Here is a 27,825-nt window from a genome sequence, read left to right as displayed (position 1 = left end):
CAAAGTGAGACTCTGTCTCAAAAAAAAAAAAAAAAAAATCGTTATGAACTCATGGATTTAAACATACTTGGAATTTTTTAGTGCATTGCAGTTACTCTTATTGATGTACCATTTATTCCATCTTGAGCCAGTGGAAGCCTCTGCAGATTGTTTTCCCAATTCCTTTTGTTACAACCCTAATAGTGTTTAATAGCTGGCAGGACAAGATGCTCCTGGCTCATTTTGTACATTTCCTGCCTCAAACCTAGAATGAACCACTTGTCTAAGCAGCCCTGGTTTCTTTTAGTGAGAAATGGTATTTCAAGACCATAGTCTGGATGCTAGGGATGCTTATTGTAACAAATGCAGGAGAGGGGTAGTAGAGTTAAAAAATTTTAAGGTCCTAGTATTGTCAGGGAAGTGGTAAAAGTACCACAGGGAGTTTACCTAACCTCTTCTATACTAACACCTATAGCCCCCTTTTCCCAAAAAGTATTCTGGTTCTCAAGGTCACCTGGCATGATAGAATTAGAATATCACATTATAGCTCATTTGCTTTATTCCACACCTCTCTCTCTCTCTCACACACACACACACACACACACACACACCATTCTCAGAATAACAATACCAACATGCAGTTTGGGTATGAATTTTTAATAATTTTGGATTTCTTAAACATTCCAAACAGAAAGCACATAAGGTGAGGTTGAAACTGGTGAACTACCACCTGAGGCTTGGGATTTTAGTCAGACAAAAGGAAGAATGATAAGGAATTCCAGCCAGAAACACAAAACATATATAAAACATAGGAAAGTTTTAGAGCATTTTGTTCTATTTATTTATTATTAATTATTTTGTTTAATTGTAGAGACAAGGTCTTGTTATGTTGCCCAGGCTGGTCTTAAATTCCTAGCCTCAAGCAATCCTCCTGCCTTGGCCTCCCAAATTGCTGGGATTATAGGCATGAGCCACCGTTCCCAGCCAGCATTTTGTTTTTTACAAATTTGAAGGTCTTTGAAAGACAGTCTTTGTTAGAACTTCCTTCTGCTTTTCTATCTCCCAATTTCCAGTATAAGGTATTTTCAGGAGGACTCTTCCAGAAAACACTTACCCCTTGTCAACATGTTAGGAGGTCTAGTCAACACAAACAAGAAATAAAATTATTTTCCAGTATTTTTAAATAAATATAGAAACCTACCATTATTGGTTTATTTTTTTTTTTTATATTGGTTTAAAAATATGTCTATCCCCTGCTTTTGAAAGAAGTTAGGAACACAAAGTAATGGAGTCCATAACCTTTGTCTGCTTGAACAAGAAGAAACTTCTCTAAGAAGGTTTGGGGCAGAAATTGCACGCTGTTAGGAAGCCCAATGAATCCAAACATTTACTCAACCTCACCAAAATCACAGCACACAACTAGTTTACGAAATTATTAGAAAGCTTAAACCAAAGTTGTGCCCAATAGAAATTATCATAACTCTCTTGGCTGGATACAACTTCAGTCTTCAAGTTATTTTGTTATGTTGTATTCCACATTTGAGTTTTTCATCTTGCATACTTACAATATTTTGAAAAGTAGTCCTAACTGGGTGTGTTTCCGTAGTGACATCCGCCTTCTGTGAACCTCTGTGCTTTTATTCCATAAGTTATAAATAAAGAAGTTCTTACCCATTGCAATGAATGAGCTGAAACTTTGAAATTTTTTTCAGTGTGGAAGCTCAAAGTTTGATGAGAAAACAACTGCAAACATATAACAAAACATCAGTAGAAGTAGCACAGCATCCTGTCTCTTAAAATCAGGATCAGAAACCATCAGGCTCCTTCCCTTTTCTTTCTCCTTCCTTGTTTGTAAAAACCAATATTTAGAAGAATTTAAGATAAGGGAAAGGAGAGCTACCCACCCAGTTCTCCAGCACCCTAGTCTCCTCAGAGGCTTACTTCAGGCTCTTGGAGGCTACCTTGTGGTCAGCTCTTTGATTGGAAAAGAGCCTTGGGCTTGACCAGACTTTCCCTATGAGCAGATAAATCCCTGCTGACAATAGTAACAATATAGTCTACAAGACACTGTGGTCATTTACTCTTCTGTTCAAATCCCTGAGATGACTCCCTATTTCACTCAAGAGTCCTTACCATTACATGCATGTGTGCTGCCGCAGACTGACACAAAGATGGATACCCATGTGCCCAGGTAGATAGCATCTTGTTACAAACAGGAGGAAGGAGTTAATGGATACTGGACAACTGACAGTATACACTAGACATTAAAATGCCATAAGCTACAATAATTAAAATTCTGGTGTGTTATATTACAAAATAAGGGAGATTCAAGAAAAACCTCTGAGGTACTGAGACATGAATAGACAAACAATTGGAAAACCTTTATCTTGTACTACATTTTTTTTATGTGTCTGGTTCTGTATTCATGCTCACCTGCAAGGAGCATAACTTGGCACAGTTCTGGTGGACATTGAGGAAAATGTATTAAAATGACAAATAAAAAATCATTTTCAACCAGAAGAGCAGCTTGTTAGGGTAAGAATGCTTTTCCCTCCTCTTGATGTATCCTTCCAAGCCGCAGTAGCTCTACTCTAATAGCTTACCACCCTGGCCTCTCTACACCTCCTCACTTGCTAGGGAAGGAGGATGATTTCTCTTACTGTTAAATTTGTAAAGAATAAGCTGGGAAGGCTCCATTCAGCCCCTCGTCTTCCTAAAAGCTGTGTGGGGAAGGTTTCACCAGCATTGCCTATGATCTCTGGAAAGAGATCCAGAATTAGGAAGCTCTCTTAGCTGCAAATGTAAGCCACATTCTTCAACGTCAGCTTTCATCAGTAATAAAGGGTATAGTTTATTCACCTGTTTGCCTAAGTCTTTTGTCTTATTTCCTAATGAGCTTAGAATTTGGGTGAAGATGAGGAATGTTATTTATTGCTGTAAGATCAAAACATACATCTAGGGATTTATCTTACAGACATACTTACATATATGGGAAGTGATATGTGTACAAGGTTATTCATTGCAGCATTGTTTTTGTTTTTAAAGAAGGGCCCCCTCTATGTTGCCCAGGCTGGACTTGAACTTCTGGGCTCAAATGATCCTCCCACCTTAGCCTCCAAAGTAGCTGGGACTACAGACGTGAGCCATTGCACCTGACTTGCAGCATTGTTTGTAATAGCAAAAGAAGAGAGCAATTTAAATGTCCATATAGAGGATTATTTAAACAAATTAAGACAGTGTTGTATAGTGAAATACTATATAGCCATAAAAATTGAGTAAACTCCAAGATATAGTAAGTAGAAAAACAGAATCACAAAACAAACAAAAACAAGGTACTGAACTATGAATATAGTATGCTAATTATTATAATTGTGTAAGAAAAGGAAAAATATATAAATGTTTGCTAGTACATTCATGAATATTTCAGAAAGGATGTATAGGAAACAAATGGGTGACTTTGTTTTATTTTGCCTAGAGGGAAGGGAACCTGGTAGCTAGGTGTATTTTATATTTGTTACTCCTTAAAGTCAGAGAAATAATGATGAGTGCAAATTCAGAGCAGAAATTATGTGTCTCAAAGTAGTATTAAGTACTTATACCTCTTTCAAATCTTATTTGTTAGTAGATGGGTTTCAAATTAATCACTCAATCTTTAGTCAAATCAAAATGCATTTGTATTTAATTTGCATGAAGTGAAGCAATTCTTATAATTTTACTTTTTGGTTTTTTTTGAGGCAGAGTTTCTCTGTGTCACCCCAGGCTGGAGTACAGTGGTGTGATCACAGATCACTGCAGCCTCCAACTCCTGGGTTCAAGGGAAGCAATCCTCCTGTTTCAGCCTCCTGAGTAGCTAGGATGACAGGCCCTTGCCACCACACCCAGCTAATTTTTCTTATTTTTTGTAGAGATGGGCTCTCACTATGTTGCCCAGGCTGCTCTTGAACTCCTGGCCTCAAGTGATCCTCCCACCTCAAGTGATCCTTCCACCTAGGCCTCCCAGAGTGCTAGGATTACAGGTATGAGCCACTGTACCCAGCCTAATTTTACTTTTTAAAAAATTTAATTATATTTTATTAAATAAGCATGTAATTGAGTGCCTAAATAAAATTTTCAAATAAATAAAAACAGAAGTACTAGGAGAGTTGTACTATATGGCAAATTATTTATCTGCCTCATTTTCATTTACTCAAAAAATACTTATTGAGAGCCTCCTCCGTGCCCTGCTCTAAACTCTGGGAAAACAGGGGAGCGAGACACTGTCCCTTTTCTTAGTAGAGCCTACCTTGGCAGGGCACACAATCAACAAGTAAATAAGCAGATAAGCTAACTTTTAAAGGTGTTAGTGCTAAAAGAAAATAAAAGAGAGGTAAGAGAATAGAGTGGCTAAAGTGGGAGAGAAGGAGGGATTATTTTTTCCATTGCGGGGGATAAAATTTATTAAACAAACATGTATAGTATGCCCCTCTGTGCCCAGTACTGTTTTGGGCACTGGGCATAAAGCATTGAACATAGAAGATGAAACCTCTGCTCTCTACAAGTTTAAGACATTCTATTGATGCAGACTGGACAATAAATAATCAGGTCAATATGTAATATGCAGAATCAGATTTACCATTATACCCCAGGGAGGGCTGGGAATCGAGGAGGGCTATAGAATGTTCTAGGTTGCAAGCTAGATTGCAAAAACTATGTATTCTTACATTAGCATTTCTGGTAACTTGCCTAAAGAAATCTTAGAGAGAAGAACTGAATCTCCAAGGCTCCAGAAATTTGTTATGATTTCTCCTCACATTCTAAATATTCTAAATAAATAAATATTTAACATTCTAAATAAATGTTCACTTTCATACTTGAATTTTAATTGTAATTTTTATATTTTGTTTCTTAACGAAGCCCCCTCTCAAATTGTACAAACTTCAGGCCCCACAAAATCTGCATTTGCCCATAATAAGATATCAGGTGGTAACAAGTGTTATGAAGAAAAGTAAATGAGGACAAAGAAGATGGAGTGAGATCATTGTGGGGAGGTACTGTTTATATAAGGTGGTCAGCAAAGGTCTCTCTGATAGGATGACATTTGTGCTGAGATGTGAAGGAAGCAAGACTAGAACCTTGGAAACAGTAAGTATAAAGGCCCAAAGACATACGTACTGTGAAGTCATCTGTACATTTGTTATCTAAAAGAGTTTTTCCTAGACTCAATTCTTTTAGATTATTTTATGTCTATAAAATCAAAGAACATTTATATTAATAAATGCATATACTCATTAGCTATCAATTCATAAAAAATACAAACGGTGACTTTTCATGAAAACAAGTTCATTTTCTGGGCCGGGCACGGTGGCTCACGCCTGTAATCCTAGCACTCTGGGAGGCCGAGGTGGGCGGATCGTTTGAGCTCAGGAGTTCGAGACCAGCCTGAGCAAGAGCGAGACCCCATCTCTACTAAAAATAGAAAGAAATTATATGGACAGCTAAAATATATATATAGAAAAAATTAGCCGGGCATGGTGGTGCATGCCTGTAGTCCCAGCTACTCGGGAGGCTGAGACAGGAGGATCGCTTGAGCTCAGGAGTTTGAGGTTGCTGTGAGCTAGGCTGACGCCACGGCACTCACTCTAGCCTGGGCAACAGAGTGAGACTCTGTCTCAAAAAAACAAAAAAAAAGTTCATTTTCTGTAGATGAATCTGGAATTTAGAATTATACAGAGCCTATAGGCTGACTCACATATTCCTACTTGGTCTTCCATAATGATTACTCCTGAAATCCTAAAATGATTACATTCTCTCTATTTCTACTAGTGGCCTTTCTAGCACTCTGCCTCTGAGAACCAGAACAAATCTCTTTGCATCTTCTGTGAGTCATGCAGTTTGCATTGTTCAGAGGCAAAGGAGGCCTTGGCAGGAAGAATCTTAGCTCTGTTTTTAGAGTAAACACATCTATTTAATGAAAACAGGCAATGCGTGCACTGAGTGTTATTTTAAGGAAAACAGCACAGAAGGGAGGGATGGGGGAAAACCAAAAGAGATCAAAAGGTTATTAAACAACCTGGAACTAAAATGTACTTTTTTAAAAGTTTCAAACCAGAGTATCCTGTTTCTTTGCTGTCTACCTTGTATAAAAAACAGTCATTAGAGAGAGGCATGAGTTTAACTAGACTAGCCTACCTGAGGCAGAAGGCAGAGTCTAAGTTTTATTTACTTTCAGATCTTCAGGGCCAAGCACATGGTAGACACGCCATACATGTTTCTGGAATTAATAATGTTAAACTGAGCACTAGCAACCATACTTCTACACTGTCTGGTGATATTTGGGCTCAATTTTATATATGGGCTTCTCATTGTTTTTCCAAAGCTTCCCTGCAAAAAACCCCAAGAGGATGGGATAGAGAATTTCCAGGCTCTACCATACAGTCACAGAAAATAGGAACCTGCCTGACGGTGGGTATTGCAGGGATTCCAAGACTCAAAACCTAGATGGCATGGTTTACAGAGTCTCAGAATGATCACCTGACACAGTAGTGTAAGTTGTTTACCAGCTCATGTAACTAGGAATACAGAAGGCAGGGAGCCTGTCATTCTATGTTCCTTTGCCTTGGTGGATATCTCACTTTGCAGAATTGGCAAGAAATGCAAACTTGTGTGTACTCTGGGAGATACAAGGGAGGCAATGGGAAGCCACATTAACCCTCCTGCATGTCTATCTTGTTAAATCCTTTGCTCTGTTCCTTAGTTCATCCAGAACCAAACCAGAGTAAAATCAACTTGAATGATATCCAAGTCTTTATTCTCTCCCTTCCCCAAACCCAGACCAGAGTCCATGGCCTCGTTTTCAGCTTACATTATATTGTCCAGCTCTGTTTTTATAGTAGTAAACACATACATTTAATAAAAGATGACAATTTGTACACAGTGAGTACTATTTTTTAAGAGAAGCTGTAGGACTATGCTCCTGCCCTCAAAGAGCTGACTGTCTAGTGAGGGAAATAAAAATATAAAAACAATTACTACCTAAAGTAATGTCAAAGTTACAGGATCAAAGACCCATAGTGAATTAAAGGATGTTCATTCCATTTGATGTAATAGTGTGGAATTTGGGATTTTCAAATCACTTATTTTTTAGTTAGAATTTTAAAACACAACAAAAGATTTCAAAGTGTGGAATTATTTAATTTATCTAAACTAGGCCTTCTTTATTAGTACACAATACCACAGACATACTTCTTTGGGGTCAGGGTGGAAGGCTGCAGAACCTTTGTGTTGTCTGCAATGGCTCATAAGTCACCTTGCAGGTGTGAATGTTCTCACCTCCTAGCTGCTGCCTTAGCTTCCACTGTGGCCTGGATGTGGTATGATGTGGTTCACTGAGGTGAGGCCCAGAGCCTCTGGCCACAGTCTCAGCCTTCCAGGGTTAGGAGAGTGGAGGGACAGCCAGCACCCCTGCACTGGGAGCAAGGTCATCAAGCTGTGAAAGCCTGAGGATTACACTGAGTGAACCCTAGTGTGTTGGTCCTAGATATGGTGTAGTGCCCTTTGATGGATGTAGGAAGCAGTTGTGGCTTGGTTCTAATAAAGTATTGAGGCCAGAATTGGACTTAGAGTCCTAATTCATATATAAAAACAGTAATAAGTGCTATAAATGGGGGAAGCCTGGGGTACTACAGAACAGGGGCAACTACCCACAAGAAATGAAGTCTGAATTCAGACCTGAACATGACTTTGACTTGGCTTGTTTTCCCCCCATCCAGTCACTCCCTCATGCCTCACTGCCCTATTTTCCACAGTCATCAGAAACTCAACCCCCTCCATTATCTCTCCTTACTCTCATTCTATTTAGCATAGCTGCCAGTCCGACCAAATCTCCCTACCCTTTCAGGCCCTCCAAAACCTTTCCTATGTGCCTTCTAGAACCCTGGAGTTCCAGATATGTGGTAATTATGCTCCCCTATATCTTTAGCCTCTTTCATCAATGTTTCCTCTGACTCCTTGACCTCACTGTGTGTGATTCATCAATCTCCTGAGGAGACTGGCTCACCTGTAGCTTTTTCTTTTTCTTTCTTTTCTTTTCTTTTCTTTCTTTCTTTCTTTCTTTTTTTTTTGTTTTGTTTCGAGACAGGGTCTTGCTTTATCCCCTGTACTAAAGTGCAGTGGTGTCATGATAGCCCACTGCAGCCTCAAACTCCTGAGCTCAAGCAATCCTCCTGCCTCAGCCTCCCAAGTAGCTGGGACTACAGGTGCATGCCACCATGCCCAGCTAATTTTTCTATTTTTTGTAGCAACAGGGTCTTACTATGTTGCTCAGGCTGGTCTTGAACTCCTGGTCTCAAGTAATCCTCCCATCTCAGCCTCCCAAAGTGCTGCGATTACAGTTGGGGGCCACCGTGCCTGGCCTCACCTGTAGCCTTTTCAAATGAAGTCATTATTCCTCTCACATCCTGTGTACTTCTGGGGTAAAATGGGGGATACTTGTTTTTCCTCCTTGCTACCTATCGTCACTTTCAAACTGTTCCTCTTCCTTTCTTCAAAAGCCCCACCTCCTTTTTCTTTCAATCTATTTTTTTTATTTTTATTTTTTTGAGACACGAGTATCACTCTGTCGCCAGGGCTATAGTGCTGTGGTGTCAACCTAGCTCACTGCAACCTCAAACTCCTGGGCTCAAGCGATCCTTCTGCCTCAGCCTCCTGAGTATCTGGGACTACAGGTGAGAGCTACCATGCCCAGCTAATTTTTTCTGTTTTTAGTAGAGATGGGGTCTCACTCTTGCTCAGGCTGGTCTCGAACTCCTGACCTCAAGTGATCCTCCCACCTCAGCCTCACAGAGTGCTAGGATTACAGGCGTGAGCCACTGCACGCGGCCATCCTTCAGTCTAATGATCTCCCAGTCACCCCCTCATTCACTGAAGACTTGGCCCTTGGCTCACTGTCTTCATCTTGACTCATGTTGTCATCTTTATCCATACAGTCTCCCATCTGACACCTGGGGTCTTCAGTCCACTACTTTTTAAAAACTGTTAATTTATGTCTATCCTGTGTTTTTCCTCTCCCTTGTCCACCTTTGATTGCCTAGTTCATCATCAGGAAAAGCAACTCTACTTCTTTTATACTCCCTTACCCTACTGAGTAAAACTCCAGGACTTCTCTGGGCCTGCAGCAGAGCTGCTGAACACTGGAAAAATGCCTTAAATCTATGCCTACAAAGCTGAAACAAACACTGATAATCCTAAAAGGTTTTCCTAGTAAGATCAATAGTTCATTCTCTGAGTAAACTATTTTATATCTTTTTTTTCCTAAAAGTTTCAATCCTTCCTCTATTGGCCCCACTCTCACATACTTTACTGAAAAAATGTAAACAACTGAACAGGGACTGTATTCTCCTAACTACCAAATCTTCCTACACTTGTATCAATATTTCCTGTTTTCCCACCCATTGTAACACAAGCGCCACTGCTCTGTCAAAGGCCAGCTCTTTCATGCTCTGGATCCTACCTTCTCTTGCTTTCTCAAGGACATCACTCTTGCAGTTGTTCCCTTTCTCATGGATCACACCAGTTTCTCCCTTTATTACATGGAATTTACCATTTTTTAAGTTAAACTGTCATGCTAAAAAAATCCTATTGTTAAAAAATTCCTCAGTTGTCCATAGATCTTCCAGGAGTAGCCCATTTCTTTACTTCCCTTCATTGAAACACTTCTCAAAAGAATTGTTAACCTTTCTCTGTTTCCAACTCCTTGCTTCCCATTCACTGTTCAACCCACTCCAGGGCTTCCACCCATCACATCACAGAAACTGCTGTGATTGAATCATCTATGACTTGCATGTTGCCAAATTCAACAGACACTTCTCTCTCTTCATTTTACCTGAGATCTTGTGCAAAGACATATAAGCAAGTTTGACCCTTCAATGATGAGTTTCTTTTGTAGTTATCAGTAACCTCCAATAGATGCAGGTAAATGAAGGCTATGCATAGGTCTCTCCTAGTTCTGACTGGGTTTTTATGAAGAATATTCTAGCAAACTACTATTTAGCCTCCCCTATAACCATAAAATTTTGAACTTTTCATTCTCCCAATTTAAAAAGTTTTCCCCAGAAACACTGATTCCAATGATTCATTCTGAGGTTCTGGTTCCTGCTACCACAAATTCCCTAACTGGCCTGACTATTTCTAGTGTCGCCTTACTTCTCACTGTAGGTATAGATGTATTACTTGTGGCAGTAAAGCTGGTTAAAAAAAAAAATAGGTGTATTACTAAAACCTTGGGTTTCTACCTTGTTGGGTTCTCTAAAAATTTTGGGTTTTCCAGAAGAGTTATCACTTGGGATCTATTGTCTATAAATGTTAATTCATTTTGATGATTTTTCAAGAATGAATTAATTGTTATGATAGTGAATGAGAGGTTGTCTGCTGCCGTCCTCCCCTGGCTGAGAGCCACATCAGTAACTAATAGAACTTACCAGTTCAGTAGGGTCAGGGCCACTACTTTCGCAGATGGTGCTATTTAGTGCCATGCTCAGCATTGTTGGACTTGCAGCCAAATTCATTATTCTGAAAATTGGTGAAGGGAAAAAATCATTCATTTATCTTCCCTTTCCTGTATGTACATCAAGGAAATCAAATTGTGAATGTGGTAAACTTCTTTTTAAATAAAAGAATCCATCTAATGAATGCAGAGGAATGAGGCTATCAGCATTTTGACATCTTAATGAAATAATGGATCTAGGCAATGATTATCAATAGTTGCTAAAATCATTAGGTGAGAGGCTGATGGGGAACTTTATAATGATAGATCAGGCTGACAACTGTTCGACTACAACTTGAACTCCTGATTAATTTTAATATTCCAAAAATAGAGACAGACAGTGTGTGCCTGCTGATGTGATGTAATAAGAACACAGCACCACATATGAAGTATTCCTCCCAAAATATATAGCCTAAATCTTATCAAGCCTATAGACCTAATTTTATGAAATAAATTTATATGAAATTTATTTTATATGAAAAACATATTTTATATGTGTATATGAAATACAGAGAATGCAGAAACATGTTAAATAACACTTCAGGATACAATCAGCTGAATCTAGAATGTAACAAAAAATCTATAGGAAAAATGACTTCATTTTATCAACAAATAAATGGCAAGAAAAACAAAAGAAACTAAGAATTGAAAGAAATTTAAGAGCTATATCAACAATGACATATGCAAATAGTATTTGGACCCTGATTTGAATAAAGCACATGAAAAAAATATTTATTATATAAGACATCCAAGAAAATTTGAATACTGACTGGATATTGGATGATGTTAAATAATTTTTATTAAATTTTATTTGTTGAGGATGATAACAGTAAACATGGTTATATATATTTTAAAAGAGTCCTTATTCTTAAATATATATACACAAAACTTTATGTATTAAATCAAGAGGTCTGCCATTTACTCTAATATAGTCTTATAACCAGGCATTGTGGTATACACGTGTAGTCCTTGCTACTTGGGAGGCTGAGGTGGGAGGATCACTTGAGCCCAGGAGTTTGAGGTTACAGTGAACTAAGATTATGCCCCTGAACTTTAGCCTGGGAGACAAAGTGAGACCCTATCTCCAAATAAATAAAGTAACTAATACTAAAACAGTCTTGTGAAGACTTTGGGGAAATGAATGGCAGGGAGATAAAACAAGATTGATCATATGCTGATAAATGTGGAAGCCAGGTGATGGATATTTAGAGGGTTATTATACTATTTATATTATCCTTTCTACTTTTGAAGTATGTTTGAAAATTTCCGTAATAAAAAACAAAGAAGCAATCAAACAAAACAAAAATCAGAATCAAAACCAAAAATCTTGCAGCTCTCTGAGCTTTCCCTTTGAGAATTCTTTCCAAAGTCTATCAATGGTTTATTAGTAATATCATCACAATACTTCATCTGATTTTTTCCTTTGGGGCCCCTGATTCTTAAAATTCTCCATGGCTCTTTCAAGTTAATGTATTGCTTCCTGTTTTTGAATGACTAGAGTAGAATTATCTCCAAATTGCAGTCAGTAATGCTCCAATGTGTGGATTAAAGCTGTCCTCCCAGTAGGAGGCGCTGCCCTCAAAGCAGTACGTTTGCAACTTCGCGGTTAGAATATAACAGATCTCCCATGCCTTCCCGGGCTTCTCCAGTCTCCACACTGCTTTCCTGGGAGACTTCTGCTTTACAGCGAATTTTTTAAAGTAGATTTGCTTCTGAAATGATTTTCCACCACGTTGCTACCTAACTTGTGTGGGCTACATTTCCTCCTGACTGCAACTTACCCATCTCAGCTGGTTTTGCTTCTTTTCCCTCCTTCCTCAATGAGGTTCCTAGGCCCTTTTAAATATGTGCTAGTCATCCACCCTAGGGAGAGTGCATCATGTTCCAATTTCATTACCATTGTTGTTACTGTTGAAGTTCACCTACTGCCTGTTTCTTCAGTGTGTATTCTAAACAGAGTCATATCAGAATTTGGGAAGCATGATGCTTCAATATAGGAGGCCCTCTTTAAGAAAAAGAATACCAAATTACAAATACAAAACTGGTTAGGGAAATGATTATCTATTTAGAATAAATAGATACATCACAACAAAGACAAATATCACAAACATCACAAAATCTAGGGGGTAAATTTTTTTAAATTAGTTTAACTGCCAGAGACATCTCCATAGTACTTTTTCCTACATTTTTTAGCTGTATAGACTTTGTTCACTCTTCATGTAACCATAATTTTGTAATATTTTCTACAGAATGGGTATTTTTTATGGAGAGGGTATAAAGATAATTCATTCTTTCCTCTAGAATAGTTAGAATTCTTCTAGAAAGTTTTTTTTATTATTGGTTGCTTAGAAAAATGTCAGCTTTACAATTTGTTATTGGTAATGTAAATATTTAAGAGTGTTACAAATTTGAGGAAAACTCCATCAGTCTTTTTCACATGCGGGCTGTAAGATTTCAGGACATTTAAGTGTACTTGAGGGCACTCACTAAACAGTTTGGCATCAAAGTCATCATAATGGTGTATTATAATTTTAGGTTGTATTTGTTTGTTATTTTCTTCTTGAAGTCAGAATAATTTCCACTGATTTTGTCACTCATCTATCACTTCAGCTTCATATTCTATTAGTTTTATCTGAATTTTTCAGTTCTTTTATTTTCTTTTTTTTTTTAATTTTTTTTTTTTTTTAAATAAAAGACAGGGGCCTCACTCTTGCTCAGGCTGGTCTCAAACTCGTGAGCTCCAATGATCCGCCCGCCTTGGCCTCCCAGAGTGCTAGAATTATAGGCATGAGCCACTGAGCCTGGCCCAGTTCTTTAATAAATAAATCAAGAGCCTGTAATTTTCTCACATCTTATTGAAATATTTTTAAATATCTGCTCAAATTACAGTTATAATGGCTTATTCTCAATTCAACTTTTAAAACAGATACTAAAAACACCTGTGTTACTTCAGCACCATTGAACATTGGGGAAATGGAATAGAGGGAGATTTGAAATATAAAAACAACATTTTTAATAATTTTTGTTAAAATATCTTACTTTCACAAATTCATGAAACACATATGACCCTGTGGACACTAGGATCCTTCCCAGGGTCTTGGAAGGGGCCCATGCAATTAAGGGGCCCTAAAGCTGAAATCTTATTAGCTTCTCTGTAAACCCTCCTCTGATCTTGAGAAATCAGCACAGATCCCTCTTCCTCCTCTTGGACTGTTTTCCTGTGTTTTGTGAGCTGGATCTTCTTTTTGCCCCTCCAGATCTACTCTCCACCTGTTCTTTCTCCACCCAGAAGGCTGATCTATATGGACATCAATAGGTTCTGGTTGGATTCAGCCAAATGGGAGCACTGACAAGAGACTGGAGGGAGGGGGCATTCATTCCAGCCTTTGTTCCTCTGACTGCATCCTATGGGACCAAAGATTCCAATAAGAGAATGAAAAAGAAAGCCATAGGCTGGGGAAACATATCCAGAATTCATACATCTGACATAGGATTTGTATCCAGATTATATAAAGAACTCCTAAAAATCAATTTTTAAAAAGATATAACACACACAATTTTTAAATGGGCAAGACCTTGAATAGGCACTTCAAAAAGGAGGATGTCCAAATGGCAAGTGAGCATATGAAGAGGTATTCAACATTGTAAATCATCAAGGAAATGCAAACTGAAGGCACAGTGAGATACCACCACACCACCATGTGGCCAAAATTTAAAAGAATGACAGGCTGGCTCCTAGCTTCAGGCACAGGGCCTGGTGCTCAGCTCAGGAAATGTGCCAGGTAGAGCTGGCTGAGACCAGTGCTCTGCTCTACCCTGCCTGGCTGTGTGTGCAGGGACTGACTTGTCACATATCGAGATGGCAGAGCAGTGAGACAAGGCTGTGAAGTACTACACCTGAAAGAGATTCTGAAGTAAAACCACAGCAAAAGCACCTAAGTGATCCTGTACCACAGGTGTACAATTTGACCAAATTTCTGGAGCAGTATCCTGGTGGGGAAGAAGTCTTAAAGGAACAAGCTGGAGGTGATGCTACTAAAAACTTTGAGGATGTTGGGCACTCTACAGATGCTAGAGAATTGTCTAAAATACATATCACTGGGGTGCTTCATCCAGATGACTGATCAAAGTTAACCAAGCCTTCAAAAACTCTTCTTACTACTGTTGATTTTATTTCCAATTGGTGGACCAATTGGATCCCAGCCATCTCAGCACTGGCCATAGAACTAATGTATCCTATCAACATAGCAGAAGACTAAATAGCTTCTCAGAAGCCAGTGAAAGAAAAGACTGTTTTGGTCTAGGGAGAAAAGAAGCCAATGTTAACTATTTGACTAATAGAAAACTTCATCTGAAAAAATAATTTTAATATGTCGGTTTCCCCTTTCTCCTACATTAGAAACAAAACAAAAGAATTGTTCTATTCTTTCTACTCTCAAACTTTTGGAGTGTGCCCTTTTATTCATCAGCTTTATTTTGAAATTTCTTCACTTTATTTATTGTAAGCATGATCTTTTAAAAATACACCTGGCTGCCAGCCTGAGAAAGAGCAAGACCCTGTCTCTACTAAAAAAAAAAAAAAAAAAAAATAGAAATTATCTGGACAGCTAAAAATATATATATATAAAAAAATTTCCCAAGGGTGGTGGCACATGCCTGTAGTCCCAGCCACTCGGGAGGCTGAGGCAGAAGGATGGCTTAAGCCCAGGAGTTTGATGTTGCTGTGAGCTAGGCTGACACCACGGCACTCTAGCCTGGGCAACAGAGCGAGACTCTGTCTCAAAAAAAAAAGAAAAAAAATACACCTGGCTGAAAAAAAAAGAGAGTGTTGTCTAGGATGTTTAGCAGCTACATTGTTAGTGTGAGTGAAAAATTATATGACCACTTTGGAAAGCCTTTTAGCAGTACATATTAAAGCTAAACACATGCCTGCCCTGTCACTCATAATTTCATTCTTAGGTATACACATAACAGAAATAAGTGCATACATCTACCAGAAGACATGTACAAGAATGTTCAGAGCAGCTTTATTCATAATAGCCAAAAACTAGAAAGAATAAAATTTTCAGAAACGGAAGAATAGATAAACAAATTGTGATATATTCATATGCCACATATTATGGACTGAATGTTTGTGTCCCCTCCAAATTCATACACTGACATTCTAACCCTCAGTGTGATGGTGTTAGGAAATGGGGCTATTGGGAGGAAATTAGGTCATGATGGTGGAGCTCTCCTGCATGAAATTAGTGCTTTATAAGAAGTGGCTGGAGAGTTTGCATCCCTTCTCTCTGCTTTGCACCATGTAGGGATACAACAAGAAGACAGCCATCTAGAAACCAGGAAGTGAATAGAACCAGGAAGAAATAGAACTCATAAACAAACCAATAATGAGTAGCAAGATTGAATTAGTAATAAAATATCTCCCAATAGGCCGGCTGTAGTATATCACACCTGTAATCCTAGCACTCTGGGAAGCCAAAGTGGGAGGATCACTTGAGGTCAGGAGTCTGAGACCAGCCTGAACAAGGAAGACCCCATCTCTACCAAAAATAGAAAAAAATTAATCAAGCGTGGTGGCATGCACCTGTAGTCCCAGCTACTCTGGAGGCTGAGGCAGGAGGATCACTTGAGCCCCACAGTTTGAGGTTGCTGTGAGGTATGATGACGTCACTCTACCTGGAGCAACAGGGTAAGACACTGTCTCAAAGTAAATAAATAAATAACTCCCAACAAAAGAAAAAGCCAAGGACCAGATGGACTCACAGCTGAATTTTACCAAACATACAAAGAAGAGCTAATAACGATCCTTCTGAAACTGTTCCAAAAACTCGAGGAGGGAATTTTCCTTAACTCATCCTATGAGGCCAGTATCACCCTGACACCCTCAAAAGACAAGGACATAACAAAAAAAGAAAACTACAGACCTATATCCCTAGTGAACATAGATGCAAAACTCCTAAACAAAATACTAGCAAATTGAATCCAACAGCACATTAAAGGGAGAATATACCATGACCAAGCAGGTTTTATGCCAGGGGTGCAAGGATGGTTCAACATACCCAAATCAAGAAATGTGATACATCATATAAACAGAATAAAGGACATATTAATTTTGTATCTTGAAACTTTACTAAATTTATCAAATCTAAGAGTTTTTTTGGTGGAATCTTTAGGGGCTTCTAGATATATGATCGTATCATCAGCAAACAGGGATAATTTGACTTCTTCTTTTCCTATTTGGGTGACTTTTATTTTTTTCTCTTGCATGATTGCTTTGGCAAGGACTTCTAGCACTATGTTGAATAAGAGTGGTGAAAGTGAGCATCCTTGTCTTTTTTCAGTTTTTGGGGAGAATGCTGTCAGTTTTTCTCCATCAGGTATTATGTTGGCTGTGGGTTTGTTGTCTATGGGCCTTATTAGTGAGTTATGTTGCTTCTATGCCAAGTTTGTTAAGGATTTTTATCATAAAGGATGCTGAATTTTATCAAATGCTTTTTCTGCATCTCAATAGATGCATGTGATCATCTAACAGTCTCTGCCACAATGACAAAATTGGGTTAGGTCAGTCTGCAACCCTTCTGTCTTAGTCTGTTTTGTGTTGCTATAGAGGAATACGTGAGGCTTGGTAATTTATAAAGAAAAGAGATTTATTTAGCTCACAGTTCTGCAGCCTATACAAGAAGCATGGCACCAGCATCTTCTCAGCTTCTGGTGAGGGCTTATGTGCTGAGTCAAAACATGGCAGAGAAGGTCAAAGGGGAAGTGTGCATGTGCGAAGAGAGACCACACCCAAAGGGGTGTCCTGGCTTTATAACAACCCACTATTGAGGGGACAAATCCATTCCCCAAGAACCAAGCCAGTCTCAAAAGAGTGAGAACTCACTACCGCTGGAAGAGCACCAAGCCATTCCTGAGGGATCCACCCCCCTAATCCAAACAGCTCCCACTAGGCTCCATTTCCCAACACTAGGGATTAAATTTTAAAATGAGATTTGGTTGGACCAAACAAAATAACCAAACCATATTACCTGTTGAGAATTTATTTACTCAGTTGGTCACTCCCAAAGCCATGACATGTGACACTGGTCACATAGACCCAAGCCCAACTGCTGAAAACCCCCTTTTTAAAAAGCCCTGTTTTTCTGCTTAAAGGCAGGATGGGAGTCTTTCAGATTCTAGTCCACTGCCTTCCTCATTTGCCAGAAAATTAATAAACATCTTTTTCCTTTTCCTCAGCCACTTGTCCTCATTCTTCATGCTCACTAATTCACTTTCAGGGACAAGTACCAAACTTTCAGTAATACCAATAACCCCCAAATTTGTGTCTCCAACCCTGACTTCTCCAACTCATATACCAACTGTCTCTTTGACATCTCTACCTGGATGTCTAATATGTATTTAAAACTCTCAAACTAAATGTCCAAAATAGAGCAATGTCATTACCCTAGACTAATTGTTCTTAATATGGGGTAGGGAACAGTAACTACTTCTTAGTGTTTGGAAATGTAAGTGGGATTTTTTCATTATCACATTGACTGAGGGTGCCACTTATGTTTCTTCTGAAACCTCCTTTTTTTACTCAGTATTATGTTTGTGAATTTCATCAACGTCAATGCATATAGCTCTTTTTTATTTATCACTGTAGTATTTCATTGTTTAATTATACTGCAATTTAGTTACCTATTGTTTTGTGATGGACATTTAATTGATTTCCAATTCCCTGAATTTACACACTATAGTGCTGAGAAAAGAAAAATAGTTTAGGGAAGTCTGAACTGTGTGAGGTTTGCAAAATTTATCACACCCAGAGAGACCCGAGTATTGGAATTCAGTCATGGCTTGGAACACCCATGCCTGGGGGCAATTGTTTAAAGACATTTTGTTTCTGACTGGCTGCTTCACCCATTATCTTCCAGTTCTTCAAATCTGTGATACAAAGAACAACATACAGCCAATCAATACCTTATGTTATTTTAATATAAGTTTTTTTTTTTTTTTTTTTTTTTTTTTGAGACAGAGTCTCACTCTGTTGCCCAGGCTAGAGTGAGTGCCGTGGCGTCAGCCTAGCTCACAGCAACCTCAAACTCCTGAGCTCAAGCGATCCTCCTGTCTCAGCCTCCCGAGTAGCTGGGACCACAGGCATGCGCCACCATGCCTGGCTAATTTTTTCTATATATATTTTTTAGCTGTCCATATAATTTCTTTCTATTTTTAGTAGAGGTGGGGTCTCGCTCTTGCTCAGGCTGGTCTCGAACTCCTGAGCTCAAACGATCCGCCCGCCTCGGCCTCCCAGAGTGCTAGGATTACAGGCGTGAGCCACCACGCCCGGCCAATATAAGTTCTTCGTAAACAATCTGGGAATTGCCTCTTATTTTCCTTTAAAAACCTACTTGTAACTGCTACTAATCAGACTGTATATTGAATCTATGCTTGAATCTATGCTCCTGGGTTGCAATCCTCAAGGTTGGCCAAAAAAAAACTCTATACTTACATTAACTTTGCCTCAGCTTCTTCCTTTTAGGTTGACATATCTGATATAAGTTGGCAGGATTCAGAGTGACTCTTCCTAACCCCCTGATGCTTCTCTCTGAAAGCAATGCTTGGTACCAGCAGGAACTCTCTGTCTTCAGAAGTCCCATGGGGTATTTGTTTTGGGTGAGTTCTCCTGAATTTGGACCTCTCTCTCTTTGGTTGAAGGTCTAGACTTTATTTGGACTGTTTTTTCAAACCCTTTCTTTTAAGATTGAAGGCTTCAGTATCTGTCTTTGGACAGAAGATTTGGGTAAAGACCTTGCAGAGAGCTACCTTTTTTCTGCCTCTGTCTCACAGAAGAAGGTTCAGGTCTAGGTTTTTCCACCTCTGTCTCAGGACTGGAGATTCAATTAATGGTTTTTCAACCTCTGTCTCCTAGCAGACGGTTCAGGTCAAAGGATTGGCAGTTGGTTTCATTTTACACAACATCCTTTTAAGATTGAAGCTGCTTGAAAATTTAGACTTGGCTTTTCATTTATGACCAGTTCCTGTTAGTTCCCAACTGAAAAGTGTACTCCCATTTGCTCTTCCAGAAAGATATATAATATGAGGGTCTGGTCCCTCAAGGCTTGAGTACTCTGCTGCCACCTGGAGGTTAGAGACAGTTCAAGACATGTTGCATTTAAACCCTAAACACATTCCTGACCTTGGTTAGTTTTTAAAAATTTCTAAATTATGGGAAATCAAGCTTCAAAATCTGAGTGCTCTTTTTAGAAACACCAGCTGGATTTATCTATAAGACTTAGGGGGCATCCTCTGGTCAATATTTAGGAAAGTGACCCACCTAACCTGGGATGGTCATAAGCAACCATAACTGAAATAGGGATCTTTTGAAATACCTGAAATAATTCCTTTGTACACACAATTGGGGAAACGCTGCTTTTAGAACAAGACAAACTGAATGGGAGACCCACTTTATGTTTGTCCTGACTAAAATCTGATAAAAGAGATTTGAAAAGATTCTTTTTTAGATATCTATGATCAGAAGTCAGCTTAATTAAAAGCTGATATTTAGGCTATAATTTTTTAATAAAAAAGGCCTTTGAAACTAAAATAAAATCCTAAGCTCCCCAACAGACAGAACAGACCCCATTTTGGCCAATGGTATCCCAGAAAACCTTTAAAAACTGAGTTTCTGGCCATGATGGGATGGGAGATCAGACATGCCTCATTATACCCACTCTCTTTTGCCCTTTAGACACAACTGATCAGCATTAATGTTAAAATAGAGACCATAAGACTGACAGAACAGGCTCTTTGTGGCAATAAGATGCCAAATTATAAAAAAGACCTAAGGCCATGCCAGGCAAGAGTTAAGTCATGCACCCCTACACTTAAAGAATAAACTGTGTTCTAACTGCTACAAAGTTTTTCTTTTTCTCTAGCAGCGAAACAAGCACTGGCCTCAAGATAAGCAATATAAAAACATTTGCAGCTCATCAGCCACCACATGATAACTAACTGACCCCCCTGTTTCACAAGCCATAACCACAGCTTTGATTGGACAAGAGACTGACTATAGACTGGTATTGGCCAGTATACAGAGGCTGTGCACAGACTTTTGTTATGTCCTGAAAAGACCTAGACTATAGGGCCTAATTGTAATGCACTTAAATGTTAAGCCTCCACCGCAATGTGAACATAGGATGCATGTAACATGCATGTTTACTTGTCACGCATATGTGTATCTCCCCTTCATAAATATTCATAGCCTCTTGTATAACCTGTTAAATATGTATACTTGTCCAACCCATTTGGCATAAAGCTCCTTTCCCAACTGCTCCTTCTTTGAAGTGCCTGTTTCTGCCCTCTACCAGAGGGTATGCTTCCCAGCCTGTCAGGATTGCCACCTCGCAGGCTGTAACCATTTATAAGAAATAAAGTCTTTCTAAATTTATAAATTTGTGATTTTTTTTTCAAGTTGACACCTTTCTGCTTTTTTCCTCTTTTGGATCCTGTTTCTGGGAATTTTTTCAGTCAATTAAAACCCCTTTTTAAAAATGTTTCGTCCCTCTGTTTGCTTCTTTTGTTGGCATGATTTTTGCTGAGAAAAAATGTATTAATAAAACTTCATTGGCCTTTTAGAAAGCTTAAAATTTCCCCATATTGGCTCCTCTAAGACTTCTTGTTCTATTTCCATCCACTTCCACTCTAACTTTCTTTTGCCATTTTTGATACCACATGAAGAAATCCAGAGGAGACTTCTAATGACTGAGACCCCTTAAGGAACACAGAAAAAGCTGCCACTGACCCCCCTTTGGGGGTCTTCTCTTTTCTTGTAGAGTCTGAGGAGTCATGGACAGGTTCCTCTCAGGTCTAAAACTCTGCTCTGTTTTGTATTGTGTTACCTGATCTCTTTGACTTTTCAGCTTACCCGAGATTACTTTGTACTGTGAGAAAGCACTTGACCTTTGTGTGTGTGATGGCTGGTGAATCACTGATGAGAGCTGCAGTCTTGGAGGTTGCTGACTGCAGCTGTTTACGATGAATGTTTATTACCATAGGAGGCTACTCATTTGTGCATTTAGATAAGAAAGGTGTGGTCTAATACTTAGAGAAATGTCTTTGTAATGAGGTACACTGTGGAAGCTTTTGTAGTCCAGTCTCATGGTATTTCCTTCCTTCTGGGACTCCAGGATTCAGTGTAAGAGTGGGGTTTTATCTAGATGCTGTCTGCCTTCCCACTATGCCTGCTTTTCCCATCTAAATATTAGGCCCTGGAAACTACAAATACTTTCCTGCCCTATTCATTAAGGGGCTCTACCCAGCCATCCACCCTCAAGTCAGTAATCTAATCAAGAAATAAGCTAAGTTGAGAAGCCTACCTATATCTAACTGGATTGGTTTCCAAAATACAACTTTCTGGCATTTAGCTGGCTATTTTGAAATTCATTGTTAAAGATATTAATATTTACATCTATAAAGGGAATCTCCATTTTGTAAGGGCATCTCCCAGCATGGAAGCCACTAGAAACTTTTACACTTAAAGTTTACATTAACAAACCTCACTTTTGTTTGAGACACTTTTCCTGACAATCTTGTCTTGACTGGGCCTTTATGTATGCCTTTGTTCACGTTGGCAAATAATGGTATTTAGGCCTTAGTTCTGTGCCTTTGGGATGTAAATTTTTACCTAAGTCCTGTCTTTGGAAGTGCAAACTTAGGGCTGCCAAGCTAACTAGTATTTAGAGCAATGGAACAGGTAATCAAGAGATTTAGGCCCGGGCATGGTGGCTCACGCCTGTAATCCTAACACTCTGGGAGGCCAAGGTGGGTGGATCGCTCAAGGTCAGGAGTTCGAGACCAGCCTGAGCAAGAGCAAGACCTCGTCTCTACTAAAAATAGAAAGAAATTATCTGGCCAACTAAAATATATATAGAAAAAATTAGCCGGGCATGGTGGCACATGCCTGTAGTCCTAGCTACTCGGGAGGCTGAGGCGGTAGGATTGCTTAAAACCAGGAGTTTGAGGTTGCTGTGAGCTAGACTGACGCCAGGGCACTCACTCTAGCCCGGGCAACAAAGCGAGACTCTGTCTCAAAAAAAAAAAAAAAAAAGAGATTTATAACCCAAGGGGAGAAAGAAATTTATAAAAACTGGCAAATGAAGTAGCTTATAAAGCTATAAGATCTGCTTCTGTCTGTGTGTCTTGTATGCCTGTATGTTTATATGTGTTATGTGTATGTAATATTTCACTCCCAAAATATATGAAAGAGTTCTAATTAATTGGCTTAAAGAAAAAGCAAGCACTTAAATATTTTGTCAGAAAAGTAGAAACTGGCCGGGCGCGGTGGCTCACGCCTGTAATCCTAGCACTCTGGGAGGCCGAGGTGGGCGGATCGTTTGAGCTCAGGAGTTCGAGACCAGCCTGAGCAAGAGCGAGACCCCATCTCTACTAAAAATATAAAAGAAATTATATGGACAGCTAAAATATATATATAGAAAAAATTAGCCGGGCATGGTGATGCATGCCTGTAGTCCCAGCTACTCGGGAGGCTGAGACAGGAGGATCGCTTGAGCCCAGGAGTTTGAGGTTGCTGTGAGCTAGGCTGACGCCACGGCACTCACTCTAGCCTGGGCAACAGAGTGAGACTCTGTCTCAAAAAAAAAAAAAAAAAAAAAAAAAGAAAAGTAGAAACTAACTCAAATGCCTTTTAGTTTACATGACTTGGTTAAATATTTGATAAATAAAACTAGTTTGTTGGATTATTGAAAGCATCTGTGTCTTCTGATCAGCAAAACACCCATGTATTTAACTTTAGAGTTTTTGTTTAGGTGGTGACTGCCTAACATTCACAGGCTGCAAGAATGATTAACAGTGAAATAACCTGAGATGATGGCTAGCTTTGTTTAATGAACTATTCAAGCAGGATTGTTAAGAATGAATAAATTAAATGAATGTAAATGGATAAAAGTTTATAAACAAACTTTTTGTGGTTTCAAAAATATTTTTAGTAGCTTAAATCATGTTAAGTAATAATTATAAAATGTCTTTATTAGTTATATGGCATAGAAAATCTAAACATATATTGTGTGTATATATATATATTTTTGTGAGTGTGTGTGTATATATATAGGTATATATATTTCATTTTTGAGACAGGATCTTGCTTTGTCACCTAAAGTGCAATGGTACGATCATAGCTCACTGCAACCTTGAAATCCTGGGCTCAAGTGATCCTCCTGCCTTACCCTGACAAGTAGGTGGGACTACAGATGTAGCCACAACACCCAGCTAGTTTATTAAAATTATTTTTTTGTAGAGAAGGGGACTCGCTATGTTGCCCAGCCTGGTCTCGAACTCCTGGCCTCAAGCAATCCTTCTGCCTTCGCCTCTCAAAATGCTGGGATCACGGATGTGAGCCACTGCGCCTGGCCAAAAAAGCTAAATATATTTAGATCTGTTAATAAAGAAAAATTGAGGAAACATTTTTCTAAAAATTATGAAATTGGGGGTCAATGGGCAGGGAAAAATTATGAAATTGTTTTTATCTATAAATACTGGTATAAAACAATTCAAAATTACTTTAATCGTAGGTTTTTCACTGGAAATTAGGGTTGCTTATAGTTAAAATTGTAGTTAATACAGTTACTGAAAGTTCAGTACTTGTCCCCCCAACTGAACGAAGAACGAGGACAAGTAGTTTGAGGAGAAGGAAAGAGAAGTCTATTAATTTGCCAGCAAATGAGTAGGATGGCAGATTCTCATCTTAGAAAAAAACCATCATCCTATCTAAGCAGAAATACAGAGCTTTTAAAGGGATTTTTCAGCTTTGGGCTATTGCTGTTTACCTATAGCATCTCCGGTACCCAGACAATTCCAGTGAGCCAGCTCCTGTGGTACAAAGAACAAAGGGCACTTCCCTGCCCCGCTGATTACTGGCCTTGGGCAGGGATGCAGGTTTTACTTCCCCAAAAGAGTGGGGGGCGGCATTTAAAGAGACAACTCATAAAATATTTTATCCTTTTTGAGGCCATTCCCTCTGTTACATATTCCCTACTGTCAATTTCACCCTTCCATATCTATGGGAGGAGGGGCAACACAGTCATTGAGCTACTTCCTGCTGAATTGGGGTGATGTTTTAGATGGAAGTTTTATACTTATTTATGCCATTGCAAAGCTTTGGCAGTAGATTTACAAAAATAAAGAATGCAACAGATTACCAAGTGAAAAGGGGCATGAGCAACAACTGCAACCGTGAGGACTGACAAGGCAAAATGCAGGACACCTAATAAGAGAGATTTAACTTTGCTTGGTATCTAAAATACCGGTAGGACTGTGGGTCCTTACTGTCACATTGTATATAATGTCTGATACAGGGCTGGGCAGGAAAGAAACATGGGACCTCTGAGTATGGAGCTATTAGTCACTCTTAGAGGTAATCTGAGAGACCGGCTTCTGCAAATTCAGAATGTAGGAAGGTAAATTATATATAGGAGTATGACAAACCCAGTAGCGAGACAGATTAGCAGAAGAGGAAATCTTCACTAAGGAGCTGTCTCTTCATCCTGTCAACAGAACAAATAACGAAAGAAAGAACAGCAAAAAGAATATACGGATTTTCATTTTTCCTTCTTAAACAGATTCTTTTTTTTTTTTTTTTGTTGAGACAGAGTCTCACTTTGTTGCCCAGGCTAGAGTGAGTGCCGTGGCGTCAGCTTAGCTCACAGCAACCTCAGACTCCTCGGCTTAAGCGATCCTACTGCCTCAGCCTCCCAAGTAGCTGGGACTACAGGCATGCGCCACTATGCCCGGCTAATTTTTTTTATATAGATTTTTTTAGTTGTCCATATAATGTCTTTCTATTTTTTTTTAGTAGAGACGGGGTCTCGCTCAGGCTGGTCTCGAACTCCTGACCTTGAGCGATCCACCCGCCTCGGCCTCCCAGAGTGCTAGGATTACAGGCGTGAGCCACCGCGCCCGGCCTTAAACAGATTCTTTAGCTTGCTGAAAGGCTGGCCTATGCACTCGAGGCTTGGGTCCTCTTCTTCCATGTGACACCTCTTTACTCTGGCGTGATGGACCCGAGGTTTTTACTCTCAACAATTTCAGCGAGGTGTGAGTTGTCAGGGGCACTTTATAAGGTCCTTTCCACTTCTCTGCCAGTGGTTGTTTGGGTGCTTGTTCTTTCCAGGGTTTAAGCAACACCCGGTCTCCCGGTTTAAAGGGGTGGAGGGGTGTCAACAACTGGGGCAAGGACCTGAAAGAGGCAAACTCATGCATAATGGTTAGCATCTGACCCACTCATTTGACATATTGCTTTACTCTGCTTTCTTTTACTCATGGTTGTATTACCACACTTACCTCGGAGTGCTTGGAAGGGTCTATTTCACTGGGTCTTAACTTAAGCCTGCTTCTAGGGGCTACTCTTATGCAGAGGAGGACAAGCAGCAACACCCTATCCCACTTTAGATGGATTTCATGCAATTTCTATTTTAGAGGGAGGGCTTTGCTTACTTACTGAGTTACCTCCAATATAAAGGAGGGTCCATTATCAATCTATATGGAAGAAGGGAACCTATACCTTGGAATGAGTTCCTTTAGAATTCTGGTAACTTCAGATGCTCTCTCCGTTTGGGTAGGATAAGTCTCTACCCAGCCTGAAAAGGTATTTACTAATACAAGTTTAGGCATCTGAGTAAAATCAATTTGCCAATCATTGAAAGGGTGGGTCCCCTGTGCAGCAGGTTGCTTTTCTGCCATTGGATTGCTCTGAGCACAGAAATAATTTGTTGCAAATGAGGTCCTCTTAAATGAGATCCCACCAAATCCGTTAAGGCATCACATCCATAACGTGTGATGGTCACGTAGGGGCCTTTTAAGAAGCTGAACAAAGGCTTCGGGTAGGAGAATGAGTCCGTGAGAATTGTCTCCACTTAGCTGTGCCATCCCAAACGTCAGAGCTGCAGGCTTTAGTTTTAAAGGGGATTTATACTGATCTAAATTTAGCTGGGGTATCAAGGCCCCGAGGAACAGATCACCTTTAGTGGCCACCTTAGCAGTTCTCCCAGGGGCCTGATTTCTTTCTGCAGCATAAATGTCTCCTATTTTTGGTGGCCAGGACAGTGCATGATGGCCATCTGCTTAGGCTCAGCCACAGCCTGTGTCAGGGCCATTATTTCAGTGGCACACTTAATATCTTTATATACTGTCATCAGGAGTCCCCTTTCCTTCCAAATGGCACCATGAGCATGCACAACCGTAAAAGCACATTTAGAGATCCTTTCTCTAGAAAAACCCCCCAAACAAACAAAATGTTTTCAGGGGAGGATTTCTGATTAAAAGCAGGGGGCGGGGGTGCAGGGGTGGGGAATAAGAAAAGAAAAATACCTCAGAACAGTTTGAGCTATGCAAAATTTAGCAAGCCCAGAGAGACAGAGTATAGGAATTTAGTCATGCCCCTCAGACCCAAACCCCAGGGGAGGGGGAGGGCAATTGTTCAAAGACATTTTGTTCCTTACTAGCTGCCTCACCCATTATGTGTTCTTGGAGTTTGTGATACAAAAAAACAATATGTAGGCAATCAGTAGCTTATGTTATTTTAATTCTTATAGCTTAATAGCCATAAGAAGGCAATCAATAGCTTATGTTATTTAATTCTTGGTAAACAACTTAGGAACTACCTTTTCTTTTTTCCTTTAAAAATCCGGCTTGTAACTGCTGCTAAACAGAGCATATTCAGGGCAACTTGAATCTATGCCCCTGGGTTGCAGTCCTCAAGCTTGGCCCAAATAAACTCTCTACTTACATAAGTTTTGCCTCACTTTTTTTCTTTTAGGTTGACAATATTGCATAATGTTTAATGCTTACAACAATTGTATGAAGCAGGTGATATTTATCATTGGCCATACTTTATAACATGAAAGACAGAGAAACTGATTAACATGCCCAACCCACACAAGTTTGTAAAAAAGGAGAACCATTATCTGAATGCAGGCAGTCTGATTCCAGAGAAACAGCTCTTTCTATTGTTTCCTGAACTCTAAGGGTCCAAGAATCTTTGCTTTTTAAAAAAATTTCACTTGTCTTTTTACACTTTATACGAATGGAGAACCAGAAGAGGTGGGATGCAGATGCCGCCCAGAAATACTCAGAAAATATCCTAACGCAAACTAGCAGCCCTCCCGAAACACTCTGCGTTACCGTTTAATCCAATCTCCTCCGAGTAAGGGCGGGACTCCACCGGCCGTGGGAGCCCGCGCGAACGCGCATGCTCAGAGCGAGGCGTCAGCACCCCCGCCCCCGGCTTGCCCGCGGCCCCGCCCACTCGGGCCGCAGGGGCTGCCGGGAAG

At 39.6% G+C, this 27,825-nt stretch overlaps 1 pseudogene; it reads left to right on the top strand.

The window, feature by feature from the left end:
* Positions 1 to 14,357: 14,357 nt before the first annotated feature.
* LOC138385303 (cytochrome b5-like) lies at positions 14,358 to 14,757 on the top strand (annotated as a pseudogene).
* Positions 14,758 to 27,825: the final 13,068 nt, after the last annotated feature.

This window comes from Eulemur rufifrons, chromosome 1, assembly GCF_041146395.1.
Source record: "Eulemur rufifrons isolate Redbay chromosome 1, OSU_ERuf_1, whole genome shotgun sequence".
In the NCBI taxonomy this organism is placed as follows: Eukaryota; Metazoa; Chordata; class Mammalia; order Primates; family Lemuridae; genus Eulemur; species Eulemur rufifrons.
Note: the sequence above shows the minus strand (reverse complement) of the source record. Positions and strands in the feature narration are given on the sequence as shown.